The sequence below is a fragment of the Engystomops pustulosus genome, chromosome 7 (assembly GCF_040894005.1).
Source record: "Engystomops pustulosus chromosome 7, aEngPut4.maternal, whole genome shotgun sequence".
NCBI lineage: Eukaryota > Metazoa > Chordata > Amphibia > Anura > Leptodactylidae > Engystomops > Engystomops pustulosus.
The window spans coordinates 145,477,689-145,488,541 of record NC_092417.1 but is presented as its reverse complement, the minus strand read 5'-3'; positions in this window follow the sequence as shown (position 1 = coordinate 145,488,541).

Here is a 10,853-nt window from a genome sequence, read left to right as displayed (position 1 = left end):
ATAATCTAAAGAACATATGTGCAAAATATAATTATATAAATATATATATAGCCCCCCGACCTGCCCCTGCATTTCTTCATGCCCTATCTAGAATTGAGGATGCGTCCCTCCTGCCTGCTTTCAATCTGCGGTTTAAGGACCTTTGAAGGACCTGCAATGGTCCGGAAAAGACTCTTGATTATTGATTATATTGGACTATTCCTCCTGCAGTTGATCCCAGCTGGTATAGATGCAACCCTGGGAGCGCTCACCCATCCTACCTTCTCCACCTGGCCATGTGCTACACCAGGGATCCGGTCTGGGCAAGCACACTACCGTGTGAATAAGAACTTAGACAGTTTCTAAATCTATGCTATGGGGACCGAACCAAAAATGTTTCCTTGCCACTTCATCTTTACCTTGCCTCAAAAGTAGAACTGAAACTGCAGCAACAATTATACACATTTCTTTAAAGACCCCAAAATCAAAGCATCCAATAAGTTCTGACCACAAAACGAACACAAAATCCATATTTTCTTGTTTCTAAGTTCAGTGTATATGCCTGGGGCATATGTTGAACATATCCAAAAATTTTGATGTGATTTTAGCCTTAGCAGAGGCGTAACTTGAGGGGGTGCAGAAGGTGCAGTTGCAACTGGGCCCAAGAGGCTTAGGGGGCCAAAGGTGTCACTTCCCAATATGAGAAGGTTAGTACCATACACCATACATTATAGTTTGGGGCCTGGCACAGACTTAGCGCTACTTTAAGTAGCAGGTCCTGCTTTGTAGAAGCCGCCTGTGCACCTGATGCTGCTCCACACTATTTACTTGTGGTGGCGCCCTGAGGCGATAGACTAAACGCCCCTGACTGCAGGTGCACCGCTTTAAAGGGGTTATCCGGGTTTAAAAATCTTTTTATGGCCGGGCTGGGGAGGGCTAGTTAAACATAATAAACATGGACTTACCTCCTCCGGCGCCGCCGATGTCCCGCGCCGCGGTCACTTCGATCCGTGCCCCTGTAAACAAACAGGGTCACGGAAGCCGCGCACAGGGAGCTTCCGGTCCGCGTTGTGGACGGCTCCTCCCATCCGTCCCTATCTCTCAGCGTTGTAAGCGCTGGGAGATGGTGCACATGGGAGCATCCGGCCGGCCGGAAGCTCCCTGTGCGCCGGTGTAATGAAACCGGCGCACAGAGAAGACGGGCCGCGGGACATCGGCAGCACCGGAGGAGGTAAGTACATGTTTATTATGTTTAAATAGCCCTCCCCAGCCCGGCCATAAAAAAATTTTTTAAACCCGGATAACCCCTTTAAGCTATTACCTCTATTCATAACTAAGTCAACAGCATGTGGGTGTATCTTGTGCGCCGGGTCTAAACCTACAGTACATTTTATTATGTCTGTGGCCAACATTTAAGGGGCAAGTAAAAATATATATAATATATTGCAGCTAATTTCTGTATTTTTAACATCCCAATATTACCAGGCCACAGAGATATAAGGACAAATTTACAAAATTGTGTTACTAGTAGAATTCGATTAAAACTTGTTTAACCTCTTAACGCTCAGCGTCCGATATATCGGACGCTGAGCGCAGTGACTTACCGCTCAGCGTCCGATATATCGGACGCTGAGCTGATGCCGGTTCAGCTCAAGATCTGAGCCGAACCGGCATCGGGAAAGACGGGGTGCCGGCTGTGACTGATAGCCGGCACCCCAGTGTAACACCCGCGATCGGAGTTGTCTCCGATCGCGGGTGCTTAACCCGTTAAATGCCGCGGTCAGCGCGACCGCGGCATCTAACATGTATCTGGGGGATCTTTCCCCCACGATCGGCCCCCCCGAACCGTTTTCGGGGTGCGCCGATCGTTGCTATAGTAACTCTGGGGTCCGATCTGGACCCCAGAGTTACCTGCAAGAATTGCCAGTAAGATGGCGTCTGTGACGTCATCTTACTGGCACAGTGCCAGCCTATGCAAGTGTATAGGCTGTGGGGATTTGGCCCGGTAGAGACCGTGGTAGCGGGGTGCTGTGATGCAGTTCAAGACAGTGACACCAAGGTACAGTCCAAAACAGGTCTAGCCTGCGTTTATTGCAGCAAAAAGTAAAATAAAACAGCCTTTACACTCAGGCATCCAAACAAAATAATATCCTACCCGTCAGGGTGCTAACTAAACATAAGATCACTAACTCACAATATCCAAAGTACACGTGGCTGCTCCAGGCATAGAGGTCAGGGCTGTGTGCTCTCAGCCTCCTTCCACAGAGAGACAACATTCTGAGCTCTGCTGAGTGGCTTTATTGGCCTGATTGGGCTGTTCCCCCACCTGTGTCCAAGGTGCTGGACAACACAACCTCAGCACTAAGGCCTTGCGTAATAGGAAAACCTAGGGGAAACATACCGTCCATCCACAGTTAACCCCTTCAGTGTCTCACATACCCTCCCCCTCTGTTTGACCCTGTGGGGGCGAACACTATTGGCCATCAGACAGTGGGTACGAGACAGGGCATCGGCATTCCCATGCAGCTTTCCTGCTCGATGTTCCACCGTGAACTTGAAACCCTGCAGCATCAGGAACCACCTTGTGACCCTGGCGTTCCTCTCTTTGGCCTAACTCATCCAGGTGAGGGGAGAGTGATCGGTCACTAGTGTAAACTGTCGCCCTATCAAGTAGTATCTCAGGGATTCCAGAGCCCATTTTATCGCCAAGCACTCCCTCTCAACTATGCTATAGTTCTTTTCAGGAGGTGTGAGCTTGCGGCTCAGGAATGTCACAGGATGTTCCTCACCCTCCACTACTTGGGACAGGACAGCCCCTAAGCCTACGTCCGAAGCGTCAGTCTGTACGATAAAGGTCTTGGTGAAGTTAGGGGTGATCAGTACCGGTCCCTCGCACAAAACCGTCTTAAGTCGCTGAAACGCCCCCTCAGCCTCTTCACTCCACTTTACCATCACCGCCCTGCTACCCTTGGTCAGGTCAGTCAGGGGTGCCGCTATTGTCGCAAAATCGGGGATAAATCGGCGATAATAGCCCACTATGCCCAGGAAGGCCCTCACTTGCTTTTTGCTCAAAGGTCGTGGCCACTGCTGGATCGCCTCTACTTTATTTACTTGGGGTTTGATGACCCCTCGCCCAATACGGTACCCCAGGTAACGGGCCTCTTCCAGACCCAGTGCACATTTTTGGGGGTTCGCTGTCAGCCCTGCTGCCCTCAGGGAGTCTACCACTGCTTGCACCTTGGCTAGATGACTCTCCCAGTCGTTACTATAGACTATGATGTCATCTAAGTAGGCCGAGGCATAACTCCGGTGAGGTTTTAGCACGAGATCCATTAACCTCTGGAATGTGGCGGGAGCCCCATGTAGCCCAAAGGGGAGTACCACGTACTGAAAAAGCCCATCAGGGGTAACAAAAGCGGTCTTCTCTTTAGCCCTGTCAGTCAGAGGTACCTGCCAATACCCTTTCGTCAGGTCAAGGGTGGAGAAGAACCTAGCCTGTCCAAGTCGTTCTATCAACTCGTCAACCCTGGGCATGGGATAAGAATCAAATTTGGACACCTCGTTTAACTTCCTAAAGTCATTGCAGAACCGTAGGGAACCATCAGGTTTGGGAATCAACACAATAGGACTCGACCAGTCACTCTTAGACTCCTCGATTACCTCGAGATCCGTACTTCAGGCACCTTGGCATCGGGTACACCTACCTCCGGTGTCACCTTCTTGGGGACAGACGCCTTTTCTACTCCCATGGCCATCAGGGACTCTCTTTCCCTCCATGGCTTTAGGAGGTTCACGTGGTATATCTGTTCGGGTTTCCTCCTCCCCGGCTGAGATACCTTGTAGGTTACCTCCCCCACTTTCTCCATGACCTCATATGGTCCTTGCCACTTTGCCAAGAACTTGCTCTCAACGGTGGGCACCAGAACTAGCACTCTATCGCCTGGGTTAAAGGTCCTGAGTCTGGCTGACCTGTTGTAGACTCTAGACTGGGCCTCTTGTGCCCTTGTCATGTGCTCCTTTACAAGGGGCATTACCGCCGCTATGCGGTCCTGCATAAGGGAGACGTGTTCTATCACACTACGGTGGGGGGTCCTCTCCTGTTCCCAGGTCTCCTTGGCTACATCCAACAGCCCACGTGGGGAACGGCCATATAACAGCTCAAAGGGTGAAAAACCTGTAGAGGACTGGGGAACTTCACGTATGGCAAACATCAAATAGGGCAATAAACAATCCCAGTCCTTCCCATCTTTGCTGACCACCCTCTTTAGCATCCCCTTCAAGGTTTTGTTAAACCTCTCGACCAGGCCATCTGTCTGAGGATGATACACAGAGGTGCGGAGCTGTTTAACCTGCAGTAATTTACACATCTCCTTCATAACCCTAGACATGAATGGGGTACCCTGGTCAGTCAAGATTTCCTTGGGGAGGCCTGTGCGTGAGAATACCTGGAACAGCTCCCTAGCAATATTTTTGGAGGAGGTGTTCCTTAATGGAATCGCCTCGGGATACCGCGTAGCGTAGTCCAGGATAACCAGGATGTATTGGTGCCCCCTTGAGGATTTGACTATGGGGCCAACCAGATCCATTGCAATCCGTTCAAATGGCACCTCTATGATTGGTAGCGGGACCAGAGGACTCCTGAAGTGGGACACCGGGGCAGTAAGTTGACACTCAGGGCAGGAGCTACAATACCGGTTTACCTCCTCCCACACCCCGGGCCAGAAAAATCTCTGCAGGATCCTCTCTCGGGTCTTCTCTGCACCTAAGTGCCCTCCCAGCACATGTTTGTGTGCCAACTCTAGCACCAGCCTACGGTGAGATTGGGGTACTACAAGCTGCTCAACCTCCTCACCCCGTATCTGGTCGACCCTGTACAACAGTTCCCCAACAATCACCATTCGGGGGTATATTTTGTCAGCCCCTGGTATTTGGAGTACCCCATTTATCACCTTAACATTCTCCCGTGCTTTAAACAAGGTAGGGTCCTGTAGCTGTGCAGCCCCAAAATTTTCACGGGAAATCTCAAGGTCCGGCAGGTCGGCTACCTCCTCGTGGCCCTCGACCTCACCAGCTAGGACCTCTAGGGGAGAGAATTCATCACATGGGGTCACCCCTACTGCTGGTGTGGGTACATTGGCCTCAAAGGGTTCAGGGGCCAAGGCCGGACACACCTGATGTCCATTATCTGCAACAGCACCTGAGGTGGATCTTCGTCTCCAGAGGTCCCAAAACACCGGTAAGTCTCTGCCGATAATAGCCTCATGAAACAGGGTCCCCACCACCCCCACTTCATGGGTGACAGTACCACAAGGTGTATGTAGGTTGATGACGGCAGTGGGATATTCGCGAGTGTCCCCATGTATACATAGCACTCCCACTTTCCGCCCACTGTACAGTCCAGGATCAACCAAAGTTCCCCGCACCAGGGTGACCAGACTGCCTGAATCTAGCAAGGCTTCCACCGTGTGACCACCGATTGTGACCATACACACTTGGGGTTCTGCATCCGTGACTGACTCGGCTGCCAGAACCGGCCGGGCAAACAGTGACACTCGCCGGGTCTGGTTGCAGTCCATTGGCTCCACTGACAGGGGACAGTTGGCAGCAATATGGCCCATTTCATGGCATCGCCAGCACTGGATACGGCTATGACCTCGGTCACGAGCCTCACTGGGTTTCTGGGTATCCACGCCCCCCAATGAACCCCCTCCCAACCTGACATGTCTCCCCTTTTCCGCAGTAGTAGTCTTACCAGACGGTTTGGTGACCCTGTCACTGGCACTGGTAAGTAGAAAGTCCTCCGTAGCCCGATATCTCTCTACTAGGGACACGAGTTCCTCAGCTTTTGTGGGACCGGCCTGTCCAACCCACCGCTGGAGCCGAGAGGGCAGAGAACGGGTGAATTTGTCGAGAACCACTCTCTCCACCATCTGTGCTGGGGTGCAGACCTCTGGTTGTAGCCACTTCCGGACAAGATGGATCAGGTCATGCATTTGGGAGCAGTTTTTCTGAGTAAGCCCACTGGTGGACCCGGCTCGAACGAACTTGAACGGTGACCCCAAGACGAGCCAGAATCTCCGCCTTTAGCTGGGGGTACTCACGGGCCTCCGTTTCACTCAGGTCGTAGTAAGCCTTCTGCGACTCGCCTGTCAGGAACGGTGCCAGGACATCTGCCCACTGCTCGGCTGGTAACTCCTCTCGCTCAGCTACTCGCTCGAACACAGTGAGATACGCCTCCACATCGTCGGTCGCTGTCATCTTTTGTAAAGCCTTCTGCACTGCAGCCCGTGCGGAATGCTGGACAACCGGGTACCCTTGCAAACCAGTATGGGACCCCTCAGTAGTCGTCGCTTGTGGTGCTGCCATAACGCCAGAAAACTTTTCCATCATCAGCTGGAACATGGCTCGGGACTCTTCCTGTTGTTGCTGAAGCATGGCTTGCTGCTGGCGGGACCTCTCCTCCTGCAGCTGGAACATGGCTTGCTGCTGGCGGGACCTCTCCTCCTGCTGCTGGCGGGACCTCTCCTCCTGCTGCTGGAACATGGCTTGCTGCTGGCGGGACCTCTCCTCCTGCTGCTGGAGCATGGCTTGCTGCAGCTGCCGATTAGCCTGGGACTCTTCCTGCTGCTGGCGGGACCTCTCCTCCTGCTGCTGGAGCATGGCCTGCTGCTGCTGCCGATTAGCTCTGGCCTCCTCTTGCAGGTATTTAATAAAGTCCTCCATCTTGGCTTTATCCTGCACTTTGCCTGCTGCTTTCACCCAGGCCATGCAATGTTGCAGGATGTAGCGAGCCTTTCAGGTGTGTGTCTTTTTGAACTGCCCGCAATCCGAAGCACCATATGTGGGGATTTGGCCCGGTAGAGACCGTGGTAGCGGGGTGCTGTGATGCAGTTCAAGACAGTGACACCAAGGTACAGTCCAAAACAGGTCTAGCCTGCGTTTATTGCAGCAAAAAGTAAAATAAAACAGCCTTTACACTCAGGCATCCAAACAAAATAATATCCTACCCGTCAGGGTGCTAACTAAACATAAGATCACTAACTCACAATATCCAAAGTACACGTGGCTGCTCCAGGCATAGAGGTCAGGGCTGTGTGCTCTCAGCCTCCTTCCACAGAGAGACAACATTCTGAGCTCTGCTGAGTGGCTTTATTGGCCTGATTGGGCTGTTCCCCCACCTGTGTCCAAGGTGCTGGACAACACAACCTCAGCACTAAGGCCTTGCGTAATAGGAAAACCTAGGGGAAACATACCGTCCATCCACAGTTAACCCCTTCAGTGTCTCACAAGGCTGACACTGATAATACTCTGCAATACATGAGTATTGCAGAATATTATCATGAAGAAGCAATCAGATGATTGCTTCTTCATGTCCCATGGTATAAAAGTGAAAAAGTAAAAAAAAAAGTTATTCAATAAAAAAATAAAGTCATAAATCACTAAAAATGCCCCAAACCCCCAAAACATATAAAGAGACATATAACTCAAAAAAAAGTCTAAATCATAACACAAACCCCACATATATAGTATCACCGTGTCCGTAACAACCCGTAGAATAAAAGTAAATCATTATTGAACCCGCACGATAAACGCCGTAAAAAAAAACTGTTATAAACCCTCCAAAAATTATGATTTTTACCTTTTCAATCCCACAAAAAATGCTATAAAATGTGATCAAAAAACCATATGTACTGCGACATGATACTGGTGCAAAGTACAACATGTCCCGCAAAAAACAAGCCATCAACCAGCTCCGTAGCCAAAAAAGTAACAAAGTTATGCCACTTGGAAGACGGCAATACATAAATGATAGATTTTTCCCCACATTAGGGTTTTGTTTGACAAATTTAGTAAAACGTAAGAAAATATATTCATGTCTGGTATCCCCGTAATTGTATCAACCCATAGAATAAAGATAACATGATTATTAGTCTACACGGTGAACACCAAAAAAAAAAGAAGTAAAAAATCCAGTACAGAATTGATGCTTTTCTACTCCTGTCCTCAAAAAACGTTCCTAAATTTTCAACAATAGGTGATACAAACCCCAAAATGGTAACATTGGAAAAAGCATCTCATCCCGCAAAAAAAATGGCATCACATGGCCCCAATAACGAAAAAGTGAAAATTTTATAGCCTTCAAAAGGGGCCAATGAGGAAACTAAAATCCTGGCAGCTGCAGCGCCCTCCTTCCCTTCTGCACCTCGCTGTGCCCCCATAACACAAGTCACAGCCACATGTGGGGGGTCTTTGTACTCAGGAGAAATTGCAGAACAAATTGTATGGTGGGTTTTCTCTTTTTATCTTTTGGAAATGTGTAAATTTTAGGGCTAAATGAACGTATAAGGGAACAATATGACCATTCTAAATTTCACCTCCATTTTGATTCAATTACTATGAAGATCTCAAGGGGTTAACAATCTTCGTAAAAGCTGTTTCTGATAGCTTGAGGGGTGCAGATTTGAAAATGGGTTGGTTATATAGGGGGTTTTGATGCTAAATATGTAAAATTTCATTCCAAACTGTATTTATCCCCAAAATAGTCAATTCTGAAAATCCGGAAAAGCGATATTCTATTTGCAAGCCGCGTGACATCAAAATAAATTATCCAGACATTTCAGAAATTATGAAAATGTAAAGTAGACAAATGGGAAATGTTATTCAGCAACTTATTTAGGTGGTAAATCGATCTGCCTGAAAACGCAATGATTTTGAATTTCGAAAATGGCAAATTTTTCCAAAAATTTATCAGATTTTTCTTTTTTTTTGTAAATAAATGCAAAACTTATCTGCCAAAATTTACCACTAAAATGAAGTACAACATGTGGGGAAAAAACAATCTCAGAATCGCTTTGATAAGTAACAGTGTTCAAAAGTTATAACCATATAAAGAGACGCAAGTCAGAATCCAAACAATCGGGCTGAGCCTTAAGCTACAAAATGGCTGCGTCCTTAAGGGGTTAAAGATCCAAGGCAATTCTTGTGCAAAATCTCACATCAAGATTCTGTGCTCCTTTTCAGGCTAAGTGGAAAAAGTCACTTTCAGCTTTTCTGTGTGGATTTTGTTGCAGAAAATACACAGCCTAATATTAGAAGAAGGAGATCAGCGTTGAGCATTAGGCCGCGGTCACACGTACCGCTAGACGTCTGTTCATAATGCGACGCTAGCGCACAGGGGGAGGTCCTCGGCTTAACAATCGCATGCGTTTCCCTGGAAACGCATGTGCGTTCGGGCCAAGGACCTCCCCCTGTGCGCTAGCGTCGCGTTATGACGGACGCCTAGCGGTACGTGTGACCGCGGCCTTAGAGTGAAAGTGATTTGGAAAAAGAACTATAAATACATGTACAGGTGGTCCCCTACTTAAGAACACCCCACTTACAGACAACCCCTAGTAAAAGGCAGACCCCTCTTCCCCCTGTGACCTCCGGTAAAGCTCTCTGGATGCTTAGTTCCAGACTGCAGTGATCACCTGTAAGGTGTCTAATGAAGCTTTATTGATAATCCTTGGTCCAATTACAGCAAAAAATTTTAAAACTACAATTCTCACTGGGGCAAAAAATTTTTTGTCTGGATCTACAATTATAAAATATACAATTTCGACTTACATACATATTCAACTTAAGAATAAACCCATGGAACCTATCTTGTACATAACCTTGGGACTGCCCGGAATAGGGCCTAACCTTCTGATCAGTGGGGTCCACAGATCATGAAAACAAGGGTTCCGATGGGGTCCCACATACCTCCATCGGACCCCTCGTTTTTGCGATCTGTGGGGGTCTCAGCACTGACACCCCCACTGATCAGCAAGTTATTCCCTATCTACAGGATAGGGCCTTACTTTTCTTCGTGGGTATACCCCTTTAAAACCTTTGGAGCCCGGGGGATCTCAGGCTCATCTGCATAATTTTAAAATCCTTTTTTGTAAATACCAGTGAATCAGAAGCTAACCAGGGACGTTGCTAGGGTGGAAAAAAATCCAGAGCAGGGGCCCCAATGCATGTGTAGCGCTCTTACAGTAATACCCACTAATGTACATAACCCCCTCACATGTGGTTGTGCCACTAACAACAATACTTCTGGTGTGTACAGCTACAGACACACAGGGAAATCCCTACTTGTTACATCCAGTGACTGCAGGTGACACCTACTCCATCTTCTCCATTAGGCATGCACCACATCTTATGTTCCTCATTGTCCCTACATCTTGGTTCCCTGACAGTGTTATCCTGCTGCTGCCCCCAACAATCTCCCCCAAATACTGTAAGGCTGCGTCACCCGCTTGTCTTGCATTTAAACAACACCAGGTGCTTGTTACCCATCACATGTGTTTTACTAGAAACGCAAATAAGATCAAACCGAGGCCTGTCCTTGTGTCACGTGTGAATGTGCCCCAAGAAATGTGCCCCACACAGATACCCCCACTAATGTCCCCCACATAGCCCCCAGTAATGTCCCCCACACAGCCCCCCAGAAAGTAATGTGCCCAAACAGCCCCCAGTACTAATGTGCCAACACAGCCCGCTAGTAATGTCTCCCACACAGCTCCCCAGTAAATAATGTGCCCACTCAGCTACCCCCAATAATGTCCCCCACACATCCCCCCAGTAATGTCCCCACCCAGCCCCCCAGTAAGTAATGTGCCAACACAGCTCCCCGGTAAGTAATGTGCCAACACAGCCCCCAGTAAGTAATGTGCCCACACTGCGCCCAGTAAAATGCCCACACAGCCCCCCAGTAAGTAATATGCCCACACAGCCCCCAGTAAGTAATGTCCTCACACAGCCCCCTGTAAGTAATGTCCTCCACACAGCCCCCCAGTAAGTAATGTGTCTACACAGCCCCCCAGTAAGTAATGTGCCCACACAGCCCC